General features: G+C 33.6%; 3 long non-coding RNA genes across 7 annotated transcripts; 2 read left to right on the top strand and 1 right to left on the bottom strand.

Moving 5' to 3' along the window:
* Window positions 1–832: 832 nt before the first annotated feature.
* Window positions 833–4870, bottom strand: LOC141394344 (uncharacterized). 2 transcript variants are annotated; one of them, XR_012410369.1, is made up of 3 exons: window positions 4527–4870; window positions 1308–1569; window positions 833–1246 (listed from the first exon to the last, which is right to left on the bottom strand). It is a non-coding gene; the product is annotated as an uncharacterized lncRNA (long non-coding RNA). The 2 variants fall into 2 exon arrangements; XR_012410368.1 differs by lacking the exon at window positions 4527–4870 and adding an exon at window positions 1663–2042.
* Window positions 4871–7628: 2758 nt separating this feature from the next.
* LOC141394341 (uncharacterized) lies at window positions 7629–11790 on the top strand. Of its 2 annotated transcripts, none has more exons than XR_012410361.1 (4): window positions 7629–8232; window positions 11369–11519; window positions 11584–11675; window positions 11735–11790. It is a non-coding gene; the product is annotated as an uncharacterized lncRNA (long non-coding RNA). The 2 variants fall into 2 exon arrangements; XR_012410362.1 differs by having other exon boundaries at window positions 7632–8232; window positions 11443–11519.
* A 3262-nt stretch (window positions 11791–15052) lies between these two features.
* LOC141394342 (uncharacterized) lies at window positions 15053–20573 on the top strand. Of its 3 annotated transcripts, none has more exons than XR_012410363.1 (4): window positions 15053–15190; window positions 18405–18481; window positions 18546–18637; window positions 18697–20573. It is a non-coding gene; the product is annotated as an uncharacterized lncRNA (long non-coding RNA). The 3 variants fall into 3 exon arrangements; XR_012410365.1 differs by having other exon boundaries at window positions 15055–15190; window positions 18331–18481; XR_012410364.1 differs by lacking the exon at window positions 18697–20573 and having other exon boundaries at window positions 18546–18644.
* Window positions 20574–24091: the final 3518 nt, after the last annotated feature.

Raw genomic sequence — 24091 nt, 5'->3', positions numbered from 1 at the left:
AGCTGACCATTAGCAGCTGATGATTACGAACAGTCCCAGCAAAAAGTTTGCATCCACGGATGCAGTTGAATCACTACATGTGTACGGTACATTTGCCGTTGGAGCATGGTGGAATAATAAGGTGTAACGCCAAAAACGGCCGATCTTCATACCAGTTGTCAATATGCGTTATTGTGAATAAAATCACATACAAAATGTAAACAAGCAATTCACAGTAATGCATTATTGTGAGCAAATTTGACGTTTGGCATGATTTGATGTAACACCTTCTTATTCCACCATGCGTTGGAGTACATCTTTTCCTATGAATTTTACAAAAGAGCGCGCAGCTAGGATGCACTCCATTTCGTTTCCACAGCAAACAGCTAGGATGCACTCCATTTTCGATCCAAATCACAACTTAAGATGCAGTGCTTTAGATTGCATTTTTAATCAGTCTAAGAGATAGTTTACACTATCTATCAATGTCATATGACACGAAATAAAAACATTCCATATTTACCCGCGGAGGCAATGAGGAGACGTAGTTTTTTTACATTTTTGCTGGTGTGGACGCACAGAATAAATGGCCTAAGGAAAATCTCCAATATTACACATATTAGCGAATATATAACGATGGAAAATTTCATGTCATATGACATTTACATATAGTGTAAACTACCCCTAAAGATATAGAAATATCCCAAAATAAATAAAATGCATTTATTATTTGTGTAAAACAAGAACACAAATAACTTTATTATATAAACAAAAATTAAAAAAAGTTTCATTATATTCAATCACATTTGAGGTTACTTCCTCCGTTCTCGATTTAATCCAAGTGCATCTGATTTTCTTTCATCATCCTAAAGTTTTTTTATGTTGCCTTCCCATCACTAGTTCAGCTTTCAAAATGGACTCCAACTCCACTCCGTTAAGATTGTCCGTCTCGTGAATTACCGCAAAAATTTTCGCAACATAAGTTGTTATTTTTTATTTTATAACAAATTCTTCGAAATTTATACACTCTTGTTTATCTTTTGAAGAAATGTATAGGGATCAATCAACTGTTATTTTCTGTAGGGATCTCTACACCAACTGCTTATAAAATGTATCGAACGGAGTGCATTTTTCATAAATCTGTTGGACTACATCGAAAGATGTTGTGAAATCATAACTCCTATTACACAACTTCAAAACGTCCATCAAATACCTGGGGGTCAACTTCAACAACCTTTTGAAGTTTAATTTCCACGCTCGTACAACACTACAAAAAGCAAAACGTATAGCTGGAAGGTTATCTATATTATTCAGCAGCAAGTACTTACCCCAAACACACAAAGCTACTCCTGTACAAGGTCGCCACATGGTTCACAATTTCTCCAACAGTAGGCAAAGACATTGAGGTTTTTGAGCGCAATGTACTTCGAAAATGCATTAGCCAACATTACGAAAATCCTACAAAGAAGTTCTCAAACGCATACGTCTATGGAAAAGCAGGAGTTCAACCTTTCTGCAGATACGCACTTTACCAGCTAAAGAAGTTTGTAGATGGGTTGGAATTCCACGAAAATGACTTGTTGAACATGACTGAAAAGGATACATATTGGTCAAACTCAACATATTTATCCGCAATTGGCATTTACAACGAAAGCTTAGATGATCCGAGCAATTCAAACGTACCTGATTTTTACAGAACGACAGTACAAGGTGCCCACAGGGGCTAAAAATATATATGTAATATTTATTTTAAATATCTTTTACCTTTAAAAATAATATTTTTATAAGATACGAGCTTCGCTCTCTCGCTTTATTTATTTTATACTCTGTTATCTTTTATGTTTTAACAAGCATGTTCTAAACATTCAATACATCTGTGATATGCTAACTCATATTAACATATTGATATGTCTACATGTATATGTTCATATCTTCGCTGTTTGACACAACGCTTAACAGTCTCTTGTTATATCTTTTAATTGTTGTTTAGTTATAAGTAATTTATTTTTGACAGACAAAAAAAGCTCTGTCAGCTATCTGTTAAGGCCGCGAGCAAGCCTTGTTTCTCATTCTTTTGCACACATGTGCACATTGTGTTATTCTCAGCATGTAGCATTACCACTTTCAAGTTATTGGAACAAGACAAATATAGTTCTAAGTATCATGTTATCATTTTACAGTACATTACATACACTATGTTATCGAAATAAGAAAAAGTCTCAATAAAATGTTAACTTTGTGGTTTGTGGTTTGCACAACTTCCAAAATTTTTTGCTGGGGTTGATTGCTAAATGCTGCTGGGAAACATGGTACAATTACTTCCAGTTTTGTCCCTTTTCGGGGTTAAGGAACGCTTTGCAGGTTAAAAATGGTAACAAATGGTTAAAATGGTAACCTCAGGTAAGTAAAGGAACACAACTAATTTGTGTATGTATGTGTGCTGTTTTAATAATATGCCAAACAAGTTTAAAAACAATCGAATTCAATGATTTTGAAATTTGTTTTTAGGACTTTTGTTTGGAAGAAATTCGTCAGTTTTGCACTGAAACAAACATTTTATCATATCTACAACTCGATTATCTGGAGAAACCTTGACACTTCATTAATTTTTCGCGTTTTTGCACAACTTACAAAATTTTTTGCTGGGGTTGATTGCTAAATGCTGCTGGGAAACATGGTACAATTACTTCTAGTTTTGCCACTTTTCTGGGTTAAGGAACGCTTTGCAGGTTAAAAATGGTAACAAATGGTTAAAATGGTAACCTCAGGTAAGTAAAGGAACACAACTAATTTGTGTATGTATGTGTGCTGTTTTAATAATATGCCAAACAATTTTAAAAACAATCGAATTCAATGATTTTGAAATTTGTTTTTAGGACTTTTGTTTGGAAGAAATTCGTCAGTTTTGCACTGAAACAAACATTTTATCATATCTACAACTCGATTATCTGGAGAAACCTTGACACTTCATTAATTTTTCGCGTTTTTTATAAAATGCTCAAAAATGGTATTGTAAACAAACCAACTTGTTGCCTTTAGCTTTGTTCCTTTACTTTTTTAATGGAAAAGTGGTAAAAGAGAAAAGTGTCAACATTGCTCAAAATTGCTCTCTCATGAACATTTTTACCGGAAAAGTAAAGGAACGGTAAAATGGTAGATCTGATAGCAATGTCGAAAGAAAAACATAAAAAATAAATTTTCGTTTTTTATTTCAGTTTTTAATTTAAGCTCTGTTCCAGAACTAAAAAGTTTTTACAATTTTTACCACTTTTACACATTTTGCGTTCCCGTACACAAAATTTATATGAAAATCGTTTACGACTTTTACAACTTTTACCACTTTATAAAGTACGGGAACAGGTCATTAGTTTTATCAACGTTCGACTTTTTCTTCATTGTGAAATAATCGTCAAACAAAAGTCGAAAAATCTCTTCTACCATTTTTACCTATAAAAATTTGTCAGGTAGCGTGTGGTAGAAGAGAAAGGCATATGTGCTCTCCCTCCCCTCTCACTCTTAAAAATTGCTGCCAGTTTTACCACTTTTTGTGGTTAAGGAACGCTTTGCAGGTTAAAAATGGTAACAAATGGTAACCTCAGGTAAGTAAAGGAACACAGCTTTTGTGTTTACTAATATTGACGTTTTAGGAATTCAGGAGAAACTAGGGTTCTAACCTGTTTCTGTACAGTTTGACATTTCTATACCTCTCAGCGAATTCAAATGACAAATATGAATTTTGAGAGCTCAAATCGAAATCATCTCATAATTGGGCCATCGACACACCTATTATTTAATCATGGTGTAAGAACAAGTAATAGCAATACAGGCAGCAGTCTTAATTTGCATTAACAGTCATAATTCAAATTAATTTGAACATTATCCCCATTTTAAATGCACAAAATCAAATTGAATTTATAATGAATTTAGCAATTTCAATATGGCAATGCTGTTGAAAATCAATTGTCTTTTGTCAAATTTCCATGTTTAAGAAAATAAAAAAAGAAAAAAAAATTAGCAATTTTCGCGTTTCTTTCAAATAAGTAGTGGTCTTTTGCGAATAGAATAGCAGCTAATCGTTTTTCGCGCCTTCTATCAAATCTATTTTTTAAAATTTTATTTTCACAAGCATTTCATTACCCACCATAGCAATTATATCTAAAATAATATCTTCTTCAAATGTTTCTTCACAGTTTTGCGATAATTTTTTAATATTAAATTTATTTGTGTGTTATCGTGGTGAAAAATTCAATGGTAGAAAAAATATATTTGTTTCGCATATTTTGGCGAACTTTTGTAAATCTTTATGAAATGATCTGCCTGGTACAAACAACACAAACAGCTGTTTCATAAATGCAGAAACTATTTGTCAGGGTAAAAAGTTAATTCAAATTAAGGAATTTATAATGCAAATTAACTCTGCCGTCTGTCTAGGGTATTAAATAAAATTGAAATACATTGAAAACAGATGCAAAAACAAGATTATTTAATGGAAAACAAAGCTTAATTCAACAATTATATTTGAGTTCTTATATTGTCCAAATACCTACGACATGCAAATTATTTCACAGTATGATGAGACTCTTCGGTAGCCTGATCTCTGGAAAACACTAACTTTCGCTAAAGAATTTATACTCTTAGAGTACGTGAATTCGGTTTCAAGTCGTAGTTGTATGAATAATTGGGGAAAGATTTTGTTTAGACAATAAGCTTCCTTCCATACAGCAGGAAACGACGTCGTCTCAGTGACGAAAATACACTGTGTAAAAGCCGTGAATGATTGTTTTGAATAGCGCAGACACGCAATTAATTAAGTACATAGTTGCCTTATAAATCGTAGTTGTCATCAGCTGTTCTGTATTGGTATATTTGTTTAAAGTTTTTAATCATTCTGTTCCGCTATGTTTAACGTCCTTTTGTGCCGTTCTTTATTTATATAAAGATAGTTATTGATCAGGAATATAACAAACACTAATATTTATAAGCTTTTGTGTCAAAGAAAATGTCCCAGCAATTATGTAACAATTTCCCTTATTCCGCTGTCATTAAGTTTATTTGGTATTGATTCTAAAGGCACGCGCCGAAGTTTTTTTTTTAAGAATTAATTAATATTTCGAAATATATATATTCATTATTTAAAATTGATTTACCCAACCTTTACACATGCCAGTGACAGTTCGAAAAATTCAATACATACACCACAATATTTTACTATCACAATTACATTTTTTGAATTGTCGACTTTTCATGCCAGCAAAATTTTGAGCTGGCTGCCAGTGATACATATCGTCGGTGTCATGCTTAAGTGTTCCATATGCCATTTGCTGTTTTGAGATAATCGCATTTTAATGTTTTGCGTCACAACTGTGTGGAGCTGGCTAAAGCAAATATTTATATTTTTGACTTGAAATATTAATAATAGTGTATAGAATATATTTGCAAAAATGTAGAGGAATATGTATTGGAATATAAAAGTTATAGAGATTTTTTTAAAAAAAGATTTTTTGTCGATTTGTTCCATATTCGCACTTATAACACAAATGTGAAATATTGTAAATCACATGGAACAAAGTGACAAAAAAATTTTCCATCTTTGCCTCAATAAATTAAATACTTTTAAATCGAAAATTGAAATTCTGATTTTTGAAATGTGTTTTTAAACTTGTAAGTTTTTAAAATATTAATTTCATAACTGAAAAAAGTGTATGCTTTCCCGTCGAGGCGTGGATATCTCGGAAACTAGAGCAGATAGGAGAAAGCCGACTAGAAATTCAGAAAGAGCATACCGGAAAACCCTTGAAACCACCTGTATCTCAAAAAGTCAAAAATGGCGTATGGAACACTTAAGCATGACACCGACGATATGTCGAAAATGAAAAAAAAGAGTTGCCGAGACTATTTTTTAATCCATGTACATTTTTGTTTCTTTTAAGAATGCAAAGATTTAATGCATATTTTCAAAAAGGTTATGAAATACAAATAATACATCTCGGTAGCTGCAATATATTAGTGGTAAATAAAGACATAATATTGATGTTTTTCATGAAAATATAGGTTGATAAAAAATTTCCCCTCTGGGACTATACAATATTGAAAAGACGGCAATACCAGATTCATTATGTTTATGATTAAACGAAATAAAATAAAAATAATAAATATGTTGTGAATTGTATTGTAAATCTGAAATATAATGCAATATTTGGTCTGTTCCTTTACTTTAAAAAATGGTAACAGTGGCAAAAAATGGTAAAAGTGTATGCTTGTTGAAGTAAAGGAACGCTTTGCAAGTTAAAAATGGTAAGAAATGGTAACCTCAGGCAGGTAAAGGAACAGAGCTTTTGTGTGTTATATGAAGCTTAAAATAATTTTGAAATTGAACTTGCACTGGCATGTGTAAACACACAAGAAAACTGCATGCCAGTCGAACACTTTTTTCGGCATTTTCGAGTATAATACATGTACTCAATTGGCACCAATTTACTGGCATGTGTAACTGTAGCGTTAACATCTCACGTTTAATATGAGCTCTGTTCCAGAACTAAAAAGTTTTTACAATTTTTACCACTTTTACACATTTTGCATTCCCGTACACAAAATTTATATGGAAATCGTTTACGACTTTTACAACTTTATAAAGTACGGGAACAGGCCAATGATTATCATTGCTCTGCAAGAAGCTACTATATTTTCCTTTATGTTATCGCGAAAAACACGGATCACATAATTGATATTGAAAACATGATTGAAAGATTATTGGCATTCTCGCTCTGACCAACCTTTAAAATCTCATATTTCTCTTGTTTTTCAGTTGATGATGTTCTTCTTTTCAGGCATATCTGTTTTCCGATATTTTTCCGAATGTCTTCATTAAAAACACATCTTAACGAGCAGTTTTTAACTTTCCACGTTGTTTCATATGATGTGCTATTTATATCAATTAATTAAAAAAGTCATTTATATTGCAAGCAAACGAATAACACAAATAAAAACAAAAGCTGTGTTCCTTTACTTACCTGTGGTTACCATTTTAACCATTTGTTACCATTTTTAACCTGCAAAGCGTTCCTTAATCCCGAAAAGTGGCAAAACTGGAAGCAATTTTTAAGAGAGTGAGAGGGGAGAGAGAACGAAAATGGTTTTCTCTTCTACCACAGGCTACCAGCAAAATTTCTGCAGGTAGAAAATGGCAGAACTGATTTTTCGACTTTTGTTTGACGATTATTTCACAAAATGGACGAAAAACCGAAGAAAAAGTCGAACACTGACAACACTAAATTAAAAACTGTGAAATAAAAGACGAAAATTGATTTTTTATGTTTTTTTTCTGACATTGCTGCCAGACTTAACATTTTTCCGTTCCTTTACTTTTCTGGTAAAAATGTTCATTAGAGAGCAATTTTGAACAATTTTGACACTTTTCTCTTTTACCACTCTTACCATTAAAAAAGTCCGTGTTTAGACACACGGGAAAGTAAATTCAGTTTTTAGGCAATAGGGGGTAGGAAAGAGTATTGAGGAGCTCTTTCCTCTCCGCTCTCTCCCAAAAACTCAATTTACTTTCCCGAGAAATTTGTGTGTCTAAACACAGACAAAGTAAAGGAACAAAGCTATTATAAGTGTTTTGTTTTGTGTCAAATTTGGTCAAAAAACGCTGAAATTCAGCCGCCGCCGACGAAATTGTCCGCGCCGCCGCCGCCTTGTACATACAAGTGATGAGTCGCCACCGCCGAAAAAAGCGATTCGCTTCGTTGTTGATATCAGCTGTTCTGTATTGGTTTATTTGTTTAAAGTTTTTAAACCTCATTCTGTTCCGCTATGTTTAACGTTCTTTTGTGCCGTTCTTTATTTATAAAAAGATATTTATTGATCAGGAATATAACAAACACTAATATTTATAAGCTTTTGTGTCAAAGAAAATGTCCCAACAGTTATGTAACAATTTCCCTTATTCCGCTGTCATTAAGTTTATTTGGTATTGATTCTAAAGATGAGGAATCTCCGGAAGATAAACTCACTAACACCATAAAACGGGCCGTTATAAGCATGAACGAACAACAATACGATAAAGCTGAACAAATATTACATTTAGCACTTCGAATGGCACAGGATTTACAGAGTAGGAACGGAATAACATATGTATACGATGTTATGGCTAATCTGGCTTTGGAAAGGGATCAATACAAGAAGGCTGAAAAACTGTTTTCAGAGGTGATGAAAAGATTATTAGAAGAAGGATACTCGGAGGATAATATAAAGGTAAATTAAATATAAGCAATACATGTACCTGTACATACGGATATTAAGTAATTGTTTTCGGCTTCTTCTTCTTTCTTTGCAAATCCGTATTCGGATATTAGCGATCATACAATGTTAATTATTACAGAGTTATTTAATTACATATCATAAAGTTAAAACATTTCATTCAATTATAGCTAGTTTCTTGCGGCGCTTAAAAGGCTTAATTCATCTTGGTGTTCTGTCCAATCCTGAATGTTTTTCATCCATGTTATTTCACGTCTTCCTCTTGGTCTGCGACCTTCAGTTTTAGTTCTTATAATAGCTTGGAGGAGATTATATTTTCTATTTCGCGTAATGTGTCCCAAATAAGCAGTTTTTCTCGTCTTTATAGTTCTGATAATTTGATTTCGGTATTCATTCGCTTCAGTACTTCATTATTTCAGATGTGATTTGTCCAGGATATCTTTAAGATCCGTCGGTATATTCAAATCTCAAAAGAGTACAGTCTTCTCTCGTCTGCTGCTTTTAGTGTCCATGTTTCTGCCGAGTATAATAGTACTGACCATATGTAGCATTTTACAATTCGTTTTTTTGTTTCCAGAGTTATGTCATGGCTCGTTAATATTTTTCTAAATTTATAAAAAGAGTTTCTTGCCATTTCAATTCGACATTTTATTTCCTTTGATGGATCCCAGTTTTCATTAATTTGAACTCCGAGATATTTGAATGTTGAGACTCTTTCTATTTGAGTACCATTAATGCTTAAAGGAGTGTTGGATTCGACGCCTCTTCTACTTATAATCATGAACTTTGTCTTTTTTATATTAATTTTTAAGGAATATGACGTACTGGCGTGTTGAAGAACATCTATTAGTTTTTGTAGTCCTGCGAGGCTGCTTACAATTAGGGTGGTGTCGTCGGCATAACGTATATTGTTTATAATTGTGTTGTTTGTTCTTATTCCGATGTTTTTCGCACATATTGACTCCTCAAATATTTTTTGGGAGTATTCTAACCCAATTGAAATTAAAATTTCCATCAATTTGTCATGGTTGACCGTATCGAATGCCTTCTCGTAGTCGACAAAACATAATATACATATTTTTGTACATCGCGGCAATTTTGTATAAGTACATTCAAACTAAGTAGGGCCTCTTGATTTCCCATGCCTTCCTTGAAGCCAAATTGCGATTTTCCCATGTGTGCTTCGCATATTGGGTATATGCGCTTATGTATTATCTTTAAGAATATTTTAAGGGCATGACTCATAAGGCTTATTAATCTATAATCTCCGCACGTCTTCGCATTCTTTTTCTTGGGAATCATAATAAAACTAGATTTCAGCCAATCTTGAGGGTATTGTCCTGTTTCATAAATTTGGTTGAATAATTTCAACAATAGTTGTGTATTTCTTCCATCTAGTAATTTAAATAATTCAGATGGGACTTCATCCGGTCCAGTAGCTTTGTTGTTTTTCATTGAATTTATGGCCACATCTAATTCGCTGTGTTATGCATTTTTGTTCTTGTGGTATCTGTGAACATACTTCTAATATATTTTTCCCAGTGTTTCTTCTTCTCTGAAGTTTCGTAGTTGGCTGTATTATTGTCATCGAAAATAAATGCAGATGATCTTTTTGAATATATTCCAGATGCCTCTTTTAACTTTTTGTTGAGATTGAAGTCGTCATGTAGGATTTGACACTGTTTATTTAATTGCTCATTTTTTGCGGCCCGAATTGCAACTTTTATTTCTTGGTTTATTTCCCAATATTTTTCATAATTTGAGTTCTTATATTGGCTGCTTTCTATGCGAAGTGCGCGTATCTGGTCCGTCATCCATGTGTCTTCTCTTTTAGCTGTTGTGGTTCCAAGGATATTGTTGGTTATGGTATTCACGGAGTTTTTTACATTGTTCCATAGATTTTCGACATCTCCTTCATCAATATTGCATAGTTCTGCATTAAGGTGATCTTTCTTGGATTGTTTAGTGGAAGGATCATTTAATTTTTGAATATTAATTCTTCGCTTTGGTGTTTTCTTTCGGATGGTAGTTAGCTTTATCTGTAGTTTGCGTAACAGAAGATTATGGTCCGAGGGAACATCTGCTCCTGGGTACGTAGAACATTTACTTATGCGGGAGGAATATCGCTTATTTATTAAAATGTAGTCGATTTGGTTTCTAACAATATTTTGTTATTGTCTTGTGGCGATTTCCAGGTGTAAAGTCGTCTTGGGTGGAGGCGAAACATAGTATTCCCAATCTTAAAACGGTGTTCTTGACAAAATTGTATCAGTCGTTCTCCTCTTTCATTCCGATGTCCTAGGCCAAATTTTCCTGGGATTCTTGTTGTTTCTTCTTGCCCAACTTTAGCATTAAAATCTCCTTGGATTATGGTAATGTCGTGTGGTTTTGTCATCTTTAATAAATTTTCAACGTCCCAATAAAACTGTTCCAATTCGTCGTTATCGCTATCGCATGTTGGCGCATATACTTGAATTATGTTCATGTTTATAGGTTTTGCGGATATTTTTACTATCATCGCCCTATCAGAAATTGGAACATATCCAGCAACACAGGCCGCTATGTTGCTTTTTACTATTATAGCGACACCCTTTCTGTATGGTAAATTTTTGCGGTCTGGGAAACAAATTCCGCATCCTCCTTCCACCACGTTTCACTGATACCCAGGATGTCAATTTGTAGTCTTTCCATTTCGCTTATGGTGTTGTCTAGTTTCCCAAGCTCATAAAGGCTTCTCACATTCCAAGTTCCTATCTTAAGTTTGGTTTTGGTTTTACCTCCGGGGATTCTTAGCACCCTCTGATTGCCGGAGACTAAGGGCCGTAGGTTATTTTCTGTATTCATTGTAATTGTATGATTTTCTAGGACTTATACTTCAGTGGTTTGCCATATTCAGCCGCTCCTCCTGGAGTTCAGACGCTGATATGGGTCTCTGTAGTGCGATTCTGTAACTTCTTTTAATAACGAACCGACATCGGTAGTTAACGAAAATATTCGGTTGAGTTAACGAATGTTCTATTCTGTAACTTTATGTTACCGATTGTATAAATTGGTAGCACATACCGACGAATATCGATAAAAAGACAAATTGTCAAAATTATATTTTAATATTTATTATTGTATTTTTAAGTTGAAAATGCTATTTCTTCGCAACTACAGAAGACAAAACGCGTAAAGAACAAAACATATCTTTTTTTTTGGAAGGTTTGTGCCAACAATGAGTGTTTGCAAGTATCCCAACAATGCGTTTCCCAAGGGTAACTTCAACGTCAAGTTTGTATGTAAGTACTTCTAGGAGATAAATGAACAATACATACATCTCATAGATTTTGGTGTTTTTTCCAGAATATTTTTAATAGATTTATGTATGTAATCATAATCGATGGTCAAAAGGTCATGTGTGTGTGATATAAAAATATAAATGTAGAATCCTATATGTATGTATTTAAAGCGCTGTTTTATTTTTTCTAATTACAAAGGTATGGTCATATTTTAGATTGTGTGGCACTTTGAAAGGAAATTCTGAAATATGACATGACTTAAGCCTGCGCCTTCAGTGATGTTCGTGGATCGAAATTACCGTCATTTGAGTTTATATATTCACATCTTCATCTCACGCCGTTCTTTATTTATATAAAGATAGTTATTGATCAGGAATATAACAAACACTAATATTTATAAGCTTTTGTGTCAAAGAAAATGTCCCAGCAATTATGTAACAATTTCCCTTATTCCGCTGTCATTAAGTTTATTTGGTATTGATTCTAAAGGCACGCGCCGAAGTTTTTTTTTTAAGAATTAATTAATATTTCGAAATATATATATTCATTATTTAAAATTGATTTACCCAACCTTTACACATGCCAGTGACAGTTCGAAAAATTCAATACATACACCACAATATTTTACTATCACAATTACATTTTTTGAATTGTCGACTTTTCATGCCAGCAAAATTTTGAGCTGGCTGCCAGTGATACATATCGTCGGTGTCATGCTTAAGTGTTCCATATGCCATTTGCTGTTTTGAGATAATCGCATTTTAATGTTTTGCGTCACAACTGTGTGGAGCTGGCTAAAGCAAATATTTATATTTTTGACTTGAAATATTAATAATAGTGTATAGAATATATTTGCAAAAATGTAGAGGAATATGTATTGGAATATAAAAGTTATAGAGATTTTTTTAAAAAAAGATTTTTTGTCGATTTGTTCCATATTCGCACTTATAACACAAATGTGAAATATTGTAAATCACATGGAACAAAGTGACAAAAAAATTTTCCATCTTTGCCTCAATAAATTAAATACTTTTAAATCGAAAATTGAAATTCTGATTTTTGAAATGTGTTTTTAAACTTGTAAGTTTTTAAAATATTAATTTCATAACTGAAAAAAGTGTATGCTTTCCCGTCGAGGCGTGGATATCTCGGAAACTAGAGCAGATAGGAGAAAGCCGACTAGAAATTCAGAAAGAGCATACCGGAAAACCCTTGAAACCACCTGTATCTCAAAAAGTCAAAAATGGCGTATGGAACACTTAAGCATGACACCGACGATATGTCGAAAATGAAAAAAAGAGTTGCCGAGACTATTTTTTAATCCATGTACATTTTTGTTTCTTTTAAGAATGCAAAGATTTAATGCATATTTTCAAAAAGGTTATGAAATACAAATAATACATCTCGGTAGCTGCAATATATTAGTGGTAAATAAAGACATAATATTGATGTTTTTCATGAAAATATAGGTTGATAAAAAATTTCCCCTCTGGGACTATACAATATTGAAAAGACGGCAATACCAGATTCATTATGTTTATGATTAAACGAAATAAAATAAAAATAATAAATATGTTGTGAATTGTATTGTAAATCTGAAATATAATGCAATATTTGGTCTGTTCCTTTACTTTAAAAAATGGTAACAGTGGCAAAAAATGGTAAAAGTGTATGCTTGTTGAAGTAAAGGAACGCTTTGCAAGTTAAAAATGGTAAGAAATGGTAACCTCAGGCAGGTAAAGGAACAGAGCTTTTGTGTGTTATATGAAGCTTAAAATAATTTTGAAATTGAACTTGCACTGGCATGTGTAAACACACAAGAAAACTGCATGCCAGTCGAACACTTTTTTCGGCATTTTCGAGTATAATACATGTACTCAATTGGCACCAATTTACTGGCATGTGTAACTGTAGCGTTAACATCTCACGTTTAATATGAGCTCTGTTCCAGAACTAAAAAGTTTTTACAATTTTTACCACTTTTACACATTTTGCATTCCCGTACACAAAATTTATATGGAAATCGTTTACGACTTTTACAACTTTATAAAGTACGGGAACAGGCCAATGATTATCATTGCTCTGCAAGAAGCTACTATATTTTCCTTTATGTTATCGCGAAAAACACGGATCACATAATTGATATTGAAAACATGATTGAAAGATTATTGGCATTCTCGCTCTGACCAACCTTTAAAATCTCATATTTCTCTTGTTTTTCAGTTGATGATGTTCTTCTTTTCAGGCATATCTGTTTTCCGATATTTTTCCGAATGTCTTCATTAAAAACACATCTTAACGAGCAGTTTTTAACTTTCCACGTTGTTTCATATGATGTGCTATTTATATCAATTAATTAAAAAAGTCATTTATATTGCAAGCAAACGAATAACACAAATAAAAACAAAAGCTGTGTTCCTTTACTTACCTGTGGTTACCATTTTAACCATTTGTTACCATTTTTAACCTGCAAAGCGTTCCTTAATCCCGAAAAGTGGCAAAACTGGAAGCAATTTTTAAGAGAGTGAGAGGGGAGAGAGAACGAAAATGGTTTTCTCTTCTACCACAGGCTACCAGCAAAATTTCTGCAGGTAGAAAATGGCAGAACTGATTTTTCGACTTTTGTTTGACGATTATTTCACAAAATGGACGAAAAACCGAAGAAAAAGTCGAACACTGACAACACTAAATTAAAAACTGTGAAATAAAAGACGAAAATTGATTTTTTATGTTTTTTTTCTGACATTGCTGCCAGACTTAACATTTTTCCGTTCCTTTACTTTTCTGGTAAAAATGTTCATTAGAGAGCAATTTTGAACAATTTTGACACTTTTCTCTTTTACCACTCTTACCATTAAAAAAGTCCGTGTTTAGACACACGGGAAAGTAAATTCAGTTTTTAGGCAATAGGGGGTAGGAAAGAGTATTGAGGAGCTCTTTCCTCTCCGCTCTCTCCCAAAAACTCAATTTACTTTCCCGAGAAATTTGTGTGTCTAAACACAGACAAAGTAAAGGAACAAAGCTATTATAAGTGTTTTGTTTTGTGTCAAATTTGGTCAAAAAACGCTGAAATTCAGCCGCCGCCGACGAAATTGTCCGCGCCGCCGCCGCCTTGTACATACAAGTGATGAGTCGCCACCGCCGAAAAAAGCGATTCGCTTCGTTGTTGATATCAGCTGTTCTGTATTGGTTTATTTGTTTAAAGTTTTTAAACCTCATTCTGTTCCGCTATGTTTAACGTTCTTTTGTGCCGTTCTTTATTTATAAAAAGATATTTATTGATCAGGAATATAACAAACACTAATATTTATAAGCTTTTGTGTCAAAGAAAATGTCCCAACAGTTATGTAACAATTTCCCTTATTCCGCTGTCATTAAGTTTATTTGGTATTGATTCTAAAGATGAGGAATCTCCGGAAGATAAACTCACTAACACCATAAAACGGGCCGTTATAAGCATGAACGAACAACAATACGATAAAGCTGAACAAATATTACATTTAGCACTTCGAATGGCACAGGATTTACAGAGTAGGAACGGAATAACATATGTATACGATGTTATGGCTAATCTGGCTTTGGAAAGGGATCAATACAAGAAGGCTGAAAAACTGTTTTCAGAGGTGATGAAAAGATTATTAGAAGAAGGATACTCGGAGGATAATATAAAGGTAAATTAAATATAAGCAATACATGTACCTGTACATACGGATATTAAGTAATTGTTTTCGGCTTCTTCTTCTTTCTTTGCAAATCCGTATTCGGATATTAGCGATCATACAATGTTAATTATTACAGAGTTATTTAATTACATATCATAAAGTTAAAACATTTCATTCAATTATAGCTAGTTTCTTGCGGCGCTTAAAAGGCTTAATTCATCTTGGTGTTCTGTCCAATCCTGAATGTTTTTCATCCATGTTATTTCACGTCTTCCTCTTGGTCTGCGACCTTCAGTTTTAGTTCTTATAATAGCTTGGAGGAGATTATATTTTCTATTTCGCGTAATGTGTCCCAAATAAGCAGTTTTTCTCGTCTTTATAGTTCTGATAATTTGATTTCGGTATTCATTCGCTTCAGTACTTCATTATTTCAGATGTGATTTGTCCAGGATATCTTTAAGATCCGTCGGTATATTCAAATCTCAAAAGAGTACAGTCTTCTCTCGTCTGCTGCTTTTAGTGTCCATGTTTCTGCCGAGTATAATAGTACTGACCATATGTAGCATTTTACAATTCGTTTTTTTGTTTCCAGAGTTATGTCATGGCTCGTTAATATTTTTCTAAATTTATAAAAAGAGTTTCTTGCCATTTCAATTCGACATTTTATTTCCTTTGATGGATCCCAGTTTTCATTAATTTGAACTCCGAGATATTTGAATGTTGAGACTCTTTCTATTTGAGTACCATTAATGCTTAAAGGAGTGTTGGATTCGACGCCTCTTCTACTTATAATCATGAACTTTGTCTTTTTTATATTAATTTTTAAGGAATATGACGTACTGGCGTGTTGAAGAACATCTATTAGTTTTTGTAGTCCTGCGAGGCTGCTTACAATTAGGGTGGTGTCGTCGGCATAACGTATATTGTTTATAATTGTGTTGTTTGTTCTTATTCCGATGTTTTTCGCACATATTGACTCCTCAAATATTTTTTGGGAGTATTCTAACCCAATTGAAATTAAAATTTCCATCAATTTGTCATGGTTGACCGTATCGAATGCCTTCTCGTAGTCGACAAAACATAATATACATATTTTTGTACATCGCGGCAATTTTGTATAAGTACATTCAAACTAAGTAGGGCCTCTTGATTTCCCATGCCTTCCTTGAAGCCAAATTGCGATTTTCCCATGTGTGCTTCGCATATTGGGTATATGCGCTTATGTATTATCTTTAAGAATATTTTAAGGGCATGACTCATAAGGCTTATTAATCTATAATCTCCGCACGTCTTCGCATTCTTTTTCTTGGGAATCATAATAAAACTAGATTTCAGCCAATCTTGAGGGTATTGTCCTGTTTCATAAATTTGGTTGAATAATTTCAACAATAGTTGTGTATTTCTTCCATCTAGTAATTTAAATAATTCAGATGGGACTTCATCCGGTCCAGTAGCTTTGTTGTTTTTCATTGAATTTATGGCCACATCTAATTCGCTGTGTTATGCATTTTTGTTCTTGTGGTATCTGTGAACATACTTCTAATATATTTTTCCCAGTGTTTCTTCTTCTCTGAAGTTTCGTAGTTGGCTGTATTATTGTCATCGAAAATAAATGCAGATGATCTTTTTGAATATATTCCAGATGCCTCTTTTAACTTTTTGTTGAGATTGAAGTCGTCATGTAGGATTTGACACTGTTTATTTAATTGCTCATTTTTTGCGGCCCGAATTGCAACTTTTATTTCTTGGTTTATTTCCCAATATTTTTCATAATTTGAGTTCTTATATTGGCTGCTTTCTATGCGAAGTGCGCGTATCTGGTCCGTCATCCATGTGTCTTCTCTTTTAGCTGTTGTGGTTCCAAGGATATTGTTGGTTATGGTATTCACGGAGTTTTTTACATTGTTTTTTACATAGATTTTCGACATCTCCTTCATCAATATTGCATAGTTCTGCATTAAGGTGATCTTTCTTGGATTGTTTAGTGGAAGGATCATTTAATTTTTGAATATTAATTCTTCGCTTTGGTGTTTTCTTTCGGATGGTAGTTAGCTTTATCTGTAGTTTGCGTAACAGAAGATTATGGTCCGAGGGAACATCTGCTCCTGGGTACGTAGAACATTTACTTATGCGGGAGGAATATCGCTTATTTATTAAAATGTAGTCGATTTGGTTTCTAACAATATTTTGTTATTGTCTTGTGGCGATTTCCAGGTGTAAAGTCGTCTTGGGTGGAGGCGAAACATAGTATTCCCAATCTTAAAACGGTGTTCTTGACAAAATTGTATCAGTCGTTCTCCTCTTTCATTCCGATGTCCTAGGCCAAATTTTCCTGGGATTCTTGTTGTTTCTTCTTGCCCAACTTTAGCATTAAAATCTCCTTGGATTATGGTAATGTCGTGTGGTTTTGTCATCTTTAATAAATTTTCAACGTCCCAATAAAACTGTTCCAATTCGTCGTTATCGCTATCGCATGTTGGCGCATATACTTGAATTATGTTCATGTTTATAGGTTTTGCGGATATTTTTACTATCATCGCCCTATCAGAAATTGGAACATATCCAGCAACACAGGCCGCTATGTTGCTTTTTACTATTATAGCGACACCCTTTCTGTATGGTAAATTTTTGCGGTCTGGGAAACAAATTCCGCATCCTCCTTCCACCACGTTTCACTGATACCCAGGATGTCAATTTGTAGTCTTTCCATTTCGCTTATGGTGTTGTCTAGTTTCCCAAGCTCATAAAGGCTTCTCACATTCCAAGTTCCTATCTTAAGTTTGGTTTTGGTTTTACCTCCGGGGATTCTTAGCACCCTCTGATTGCCGGAGACTAAGGGCCGTAGGTTATTTTCTGTATTCATTGTAATTGTATGATTTTCTAGGACTTATACTTCAGTGGTTTGCCATATTCAGCCGCTCCTCCTGGAGTTCAGACGCTGATATGGGTCTCTGTAGTGCGATTCTGTAACTTCTTTTAATAACGAACCGACATCGGTAGTTAACGAAAATATTCGGTTGAGTTAACGAATGTTCTATTCTGTAACTTTATGTTACCGATTGTATAAATTGGTAGCACATACCGACGAATATCGATAAAAAGACAAATTGTCAAAATTATATTTTAATATTTATTATTGTATTTTTAAGTTGAAAATGCTATTTCTTCGCAACTACAGAAGACAAAACGCGTAAAGAACAAAACATATCTTTTTTTTTGGAAGGTTTGTGCCAACAATGAGTGTTTGCAAGTATCCCAACAATGCGTTTCCCAAGGGTAACTTCAACGTCAAGTTTGTATGTAAGTACTTCTAGGAGATAAATGAACAATACATACATCTCATAGATTTTGGTGTTTTTTCCAGAATATTTTTAATAGATTTATGTATGTAATCATAATCGATGGTCAAAAGGTCATGTGTGTGTGATATAAAAATATAAATGTAGAATCCTATATGTATGTATTTAAAGCGCTGTTTTATTTTTTCTAATTACAAAGGTATGGTCATATTTTAGATTGTGTGGCACTTTGAAAGGAAATTCTGAAATATGACATGACTTAAGCCTGCGCCTTCAGTGATGTTCGTGGATCGAAATTACCGTCATTTGAGTTTATATATTCACATCTTCATCTCACGCCCAAAGTAAACAGAATTATAAATTATATAAAATTATACGCCATTTTAGAATTCTTATTGCTAGTGATGCTGAGTTTAAATCTATCAGATTACCACAGAACAATGTAGGTTATAGGAACACTATACACGTTTTGGCCTCAATACGGCATTGAAGCCAACGAAAGCCTCCTAAAAAGATTGTGTTAAAAGTGCCGCACTTGAGTTCCTTTAAAACTTTAACGTTTTCCCACTTTAAAAATAAAGACAAATATTAGCGTAGCCTTGATATGTATTATAAAATGGGCTTCGCCGATTTGATTGATTCTACATAAAGACCGTCCAAGGGAAAGTTACGAGTTTATCGAAGATCTAAAAATTCCCTTTGACGATCTTTATGTATCTTCAATAAAATCGGCGCTGGCGAAAGAGCAGCAGTGGCGGAGCTGCCCCATGTATCCTACATAGTTAACCGTTATGTTAATGACTTAAGAAGATTTTTTCTCAATAAGGCGGAATTTATCTTGTATACCCTTCTTATTAACATAACATATGTTCAAATAAAAACGCCTTTTTTTGGGAGAAATCGGCTAAATATTGCAATCATGTACTGTCGTTAAGACTTAACGACTACTTTTTTTGGTTGTTAACTTAACAATAATTTTCGGTAATTAACGACAACATTTACCGACAAAAATCGTTAAAATTTGTTACAGAATAGCACTTACCGAAAATTGTCGTTAACTACCGACATTCGTCGTTAATTCTATCGTTAAGGAGTTACAGCTTCCCGTTCTCGAGATTTGCACCTGTCTATAGGAGAAAGTCTCAAATCTCCGGCCGAAGGCCAGCTATTAAAAGAAACTTACAATTAAAAAAAAAAAAATCAAATTATTGGACCCGAAAGTCTGGGTACAAAACCCGGGTAAGACCCTGCTCTACTAACCTGATAGCTACAAAATTGGTATCATTGGAAAGCATATGGAAGTACCTACCTAACAAGTGTCATATGATATACATAGCTCAAAAACTGATTTTTGAACCCGGATTTTTCCACAAAACCCTCAAAAAGTTGAAAAAAGGTACATTATGGGGGCTAATTTAATTGTAGCTCGCACTTTAACCTTTCCAAAATGGTTCTATATGTTGTAATACCTTCTCTGGATCCAGCGATATGGCCCTTATAATCTTGACAGCCCGCTTTTTCTATGTGGCTGTTTAGAGAAAAAACGTTTAAATTGCACCCGGATGCAGTTCAATGTAGTCGTGAAAAGGGCACTCCGTTCGATACATTTTGCAAGCAGTTGCTTAGTGATCCCTAGCAAGCAAGACATTTTGTAGATACCTACAACTACAGAATTTTTTCAAAGATACCCATGGGAGTTGTGCAATTGGAGTTATGATTTCACAACATCTTTCGATGTAGTCCAACAGAGTTATGAAAAATGCACTCCGTTCGATACATTTTATAAGCAGTTGGTGTAGAGATCCCTACAGAAAAAAACAGTTGGTTGATCCCTACACATTTCTTCAAAAGATAAACAAGAGTGTATACATTCGAAGAATTTGTTATAAAATAAAAAAATAACAACTTAAGTTGCGAACATTTTTGCGGTAATTCACGAGACGAACATTCTTAATGGAGTGGGGTTGGAAACGGAAATTCTTAATGGAGTGGAGTTGGAGTCCATGTCGAAAGCTGAACTAGTGATGGAAAGCCAACATAAAAAAACTTTAGGGTGATGAAAGAAAATCAGATGCACTTGGATTAAATCGAGAACGGAGGAAGTAAGCTCAAATGTGATTGAATATAATGAAACTTTTTTTAATTTGTGTTTATATAATAAAGTTATTTCTGTTCTTGTTTTACACAAATAATAAATGCATTTTATTTATTTTGGGATATTTCGCAAAGGCTCGCATTTTAATTGCATCTTTAGGGGTAGTTTACACTATATGTAAATGTCATATGACATGAAATTTTCCATCGTTATATATTCGCTAATATGTGTAATATTGGAGATTTTCCTTACGCCATTTATTCTGTGCGTCCACAACAGCAAAAATGTAAAAAAACTACGTCTCCTCATTGCCTCCGTGGGTAAATATGGAATGTTTTTATTTCGTGTCATATGACATTGATAGATAGTGTAAACTACCTCTTAGACTGATTAAAAATGCAATCTAAAGCACTGCATCTTAAGTTGTGATTTGGATCGAAAATGGAGTGCATCCTAGCTGTTTGCTGTGGAAGCGAAATGGAGTGCATCCTAGCTGCGCGCTCTCTTGTAAAATTCATAAGTGAATTCATAGGAAAAGATGTACTCCAACGCATGGTGGAATAAGAAGGTGTTACATCAAATCATGCCAAACGTCAAATTTGCTCACAATAATGCATTACTGTGGATTGCTTGTTTACATTTTGTATGTGATTTTATTCACAATAACGCATTTTGACAACTGGTATGAAGATCGGCAGTTTTTGGCGTTACACCTTATTATTCCACCATGCTCCAACGGCAAATGTACCGTACACTTGTAGTGATTCAACTGCATCCGTGGATGCAAACTTTTTCTGGGTAGAAAAAGTGTGCATCAATTTCTAAAAAACTCACGAGAAGAAAGCGTTTAAGAAATAAGGCTAAGTCCATAATTAGAAAGATTCGTTACCAGTTTGACAATTCTTATTTTAAGGATGTCAATGGTGTACAATTGTGGAAAAAAATTCGTTAATTAGGTTGCGTTGAACGTGAAAATTCAGAAATTGATGAAAGTGAAGTTCAGACTATAGCAAATAACTTGCTAATTAAATTTCCTCTGATAATTTTTTGTTTAACTTTGATATGTAGTTTTGTTGAAGATGTTGATTCGTTTTCTTTCCGCTGTATATCCGAATTTGAGGTATCAGCATCACTTAATTCTATTAAATCAAACGCCTGTGGCTATGACTGTATTCCGATCAAGTTTATTAAACAGATTTTTCCTGCAATTTCGTCAGCTTTGTTTGTTGCATATATTAAATACTGCTCTCACAGTCTCCAGTTTTTCTGATGCGTGGAAACTTGGGAAAATAATTCCGATACTCAAGGATTGCCAAAACTCTATTAGAAACTATAGGCCGATTTCCATATTACCTGCGTTATCAAAAATACTTGAGAATGTCCTTAAGGACCAAATTCTGGAACACTACCGTCGTATATCTTTTTTTTAGCCCTTTTCAGTTCGCATTTCGAAGAAAACATAATACAACTTCTGCTCTGCTCTCTATTACTGACTCCATTAGACAACAATTGTACACTCATACCAGCTGTATGCTCGTTTCTTTGGATGTCACTAAAGCATTTGATCGTGTCAATCATTGCGTCTTCATTGAAAAGCTTCGTGTCCAATGTACATTTTCTAAAACGGCGTGTCGCTTAATCTACTCATACCTTTCTTATCGTAGACAGTACGCTTCAGTAAATGGTCTGGATTCTATTGTTGATTTTGTGACTTCAGGAATCAATATTAGGTCCTATTCTCTTTCTTTCATACATTAATGATATAGTTACGGCATTAAAAAGTCGAATCTGCGATCCTTATGTCTTTGCAGATGATTTTCTTCTATTATTTAAGTGCTTCGATTCTGATAATTCTATAAACTCCCACCTTCTTCACGTTTCTAATTTACTGTCACAAAATAAGTTGGATTTAAATCCTCTTTAAGACCAAGGCAATGTTTTTCTATCCCCGAAATCAGTTCTTTTCTTGTCTCAGAATTAAAATTGGGACCACATTTATTTATACTGTGGGTTCTATTAAATGTCTTGGCGTAATTATTGATTCAAGTATTAATTTCAGTGACCACATTGATAATATATCAAGGAAAGTTTGCCTTATTTTAAGAAGACTTTATAGCCTAAATGCGTATACTCCTACATCTGTGAGGAAAAAACTAGCATTTTCGTTATTGATGTCTTTGATGAATTATGGTATTGAAGTTTTTTCCGGGATTATAATCTGAATAAAATAAAAAGTATTATTCGGAAAATTGTTAGATATGTCTATCAAATAAGTATATAATCACGTACTTACATTTGAGTTATTGGAAGTATTTCTTGGTTGTAGCTTTCATGTATATATTAATACAAGAAATATTTTACAATTTTATAAACTTATTAAATATCAACAGCCTGAAATATTGGTAGATCAGTTTTTGTTTTTAAACTCAACACGAAACGTGCAAAATGAAGTTCCCTTGGTGAGAAATTCTATATTTGAGCGCTCTTTTTTGGTTCGGGTTTATAGAGTTTGGAATCAATTACCAAGTTCCTTGAAAATGTTCTCATATTCGTACTTCACATTTAAGAGGAAGCTGAAAGTATTTTTCAATTCTGAGCATAATTCTTAATATTTTTTGTTATTTCAAAAAGACCTCTGTTCTATGGGACCATAAAATAAAATAAAACTAAGATTTTTATCTTTATACATTTTTAACATGCAATATTCATATGGCTGGGGAGCCGTTTATCGGATTTCTATTAAATTACCTTAAAATGTTATTATTAGCTTTTGAATTATAATTGTTACTACCATAGTATTAGATTTTTTATTTGTAATCTCCGATACATGCACAATTGGCTAGAAAGCTTTCTATGTATTGGTTTTTGAAATAAATAAATAAATTTCCTAATGAAGTGCTGTTGGAGTACTTGTCGAAATCTCAACTGGTGATGGGAAGACAATACAAAAACCCCTTTAGCAAAAACATTTCAGCTTGGATTAAATGGAGAGCGAACGAAACGATCTCTGTTGCGATTGAATTTAATGAATAAATTTCATAATCTGTGTTAATGTAATAAAGTTCTTATTATTCTTGTTTTACACAAACAATAAATTGTTTTTATTCATTTTGGGATAGTTTGCAATGGCTTGCATTTTTATTGCATCTTTGAACTGCATAAAACACACTCCGAAGAGTGCCTTTAAATTCAATCCAAAGCACTGCATCAAAACACGTGCTTTGGATGCAAATTGGACTGCAACGTATTCAACCCTAAAGGGTTAGTTAAAATGTGATTCCAAAGAGAAGTTAAAATGCAGTGCCAAAGGGTTAGTTAAAATGCAGTGCTAATGGAGTGCATCTTTCAGTTGTTGTTGTAACAGTGTTTTATTATTATGTTTGTATGTTCGTTCACCTATTCAATCTGGGTATATCTCCAGGAAAGTGGCTACCTTGATGGGATGTAACCACAGATCCACTGGAGTTAGATGAGTAGGTTTGGCGGGGCAGTTGAATAGGTGCTTAATATCGTGCG

Source organism: Musca autumnalis, unplaced genomic scaffold, assembly GCF_047663935.1.
Source record: "Musca autumnalis isolate F117 unplaced genomic scaffold, ASM4766393v1 scaffold_2, whole genome shotgun sequence".
NCBI classification, from domain to species: domain Eukaryota; kingdom Metazoa; phylum Arthropoda; class Insecta; order Diptera; family Muscidae; genus Musca; species Musca autumnalis.
Note: the sequence above shows the minus strand (reverse complement) of the source record. Positions and strands in the feature narration are given on the sequence as shown.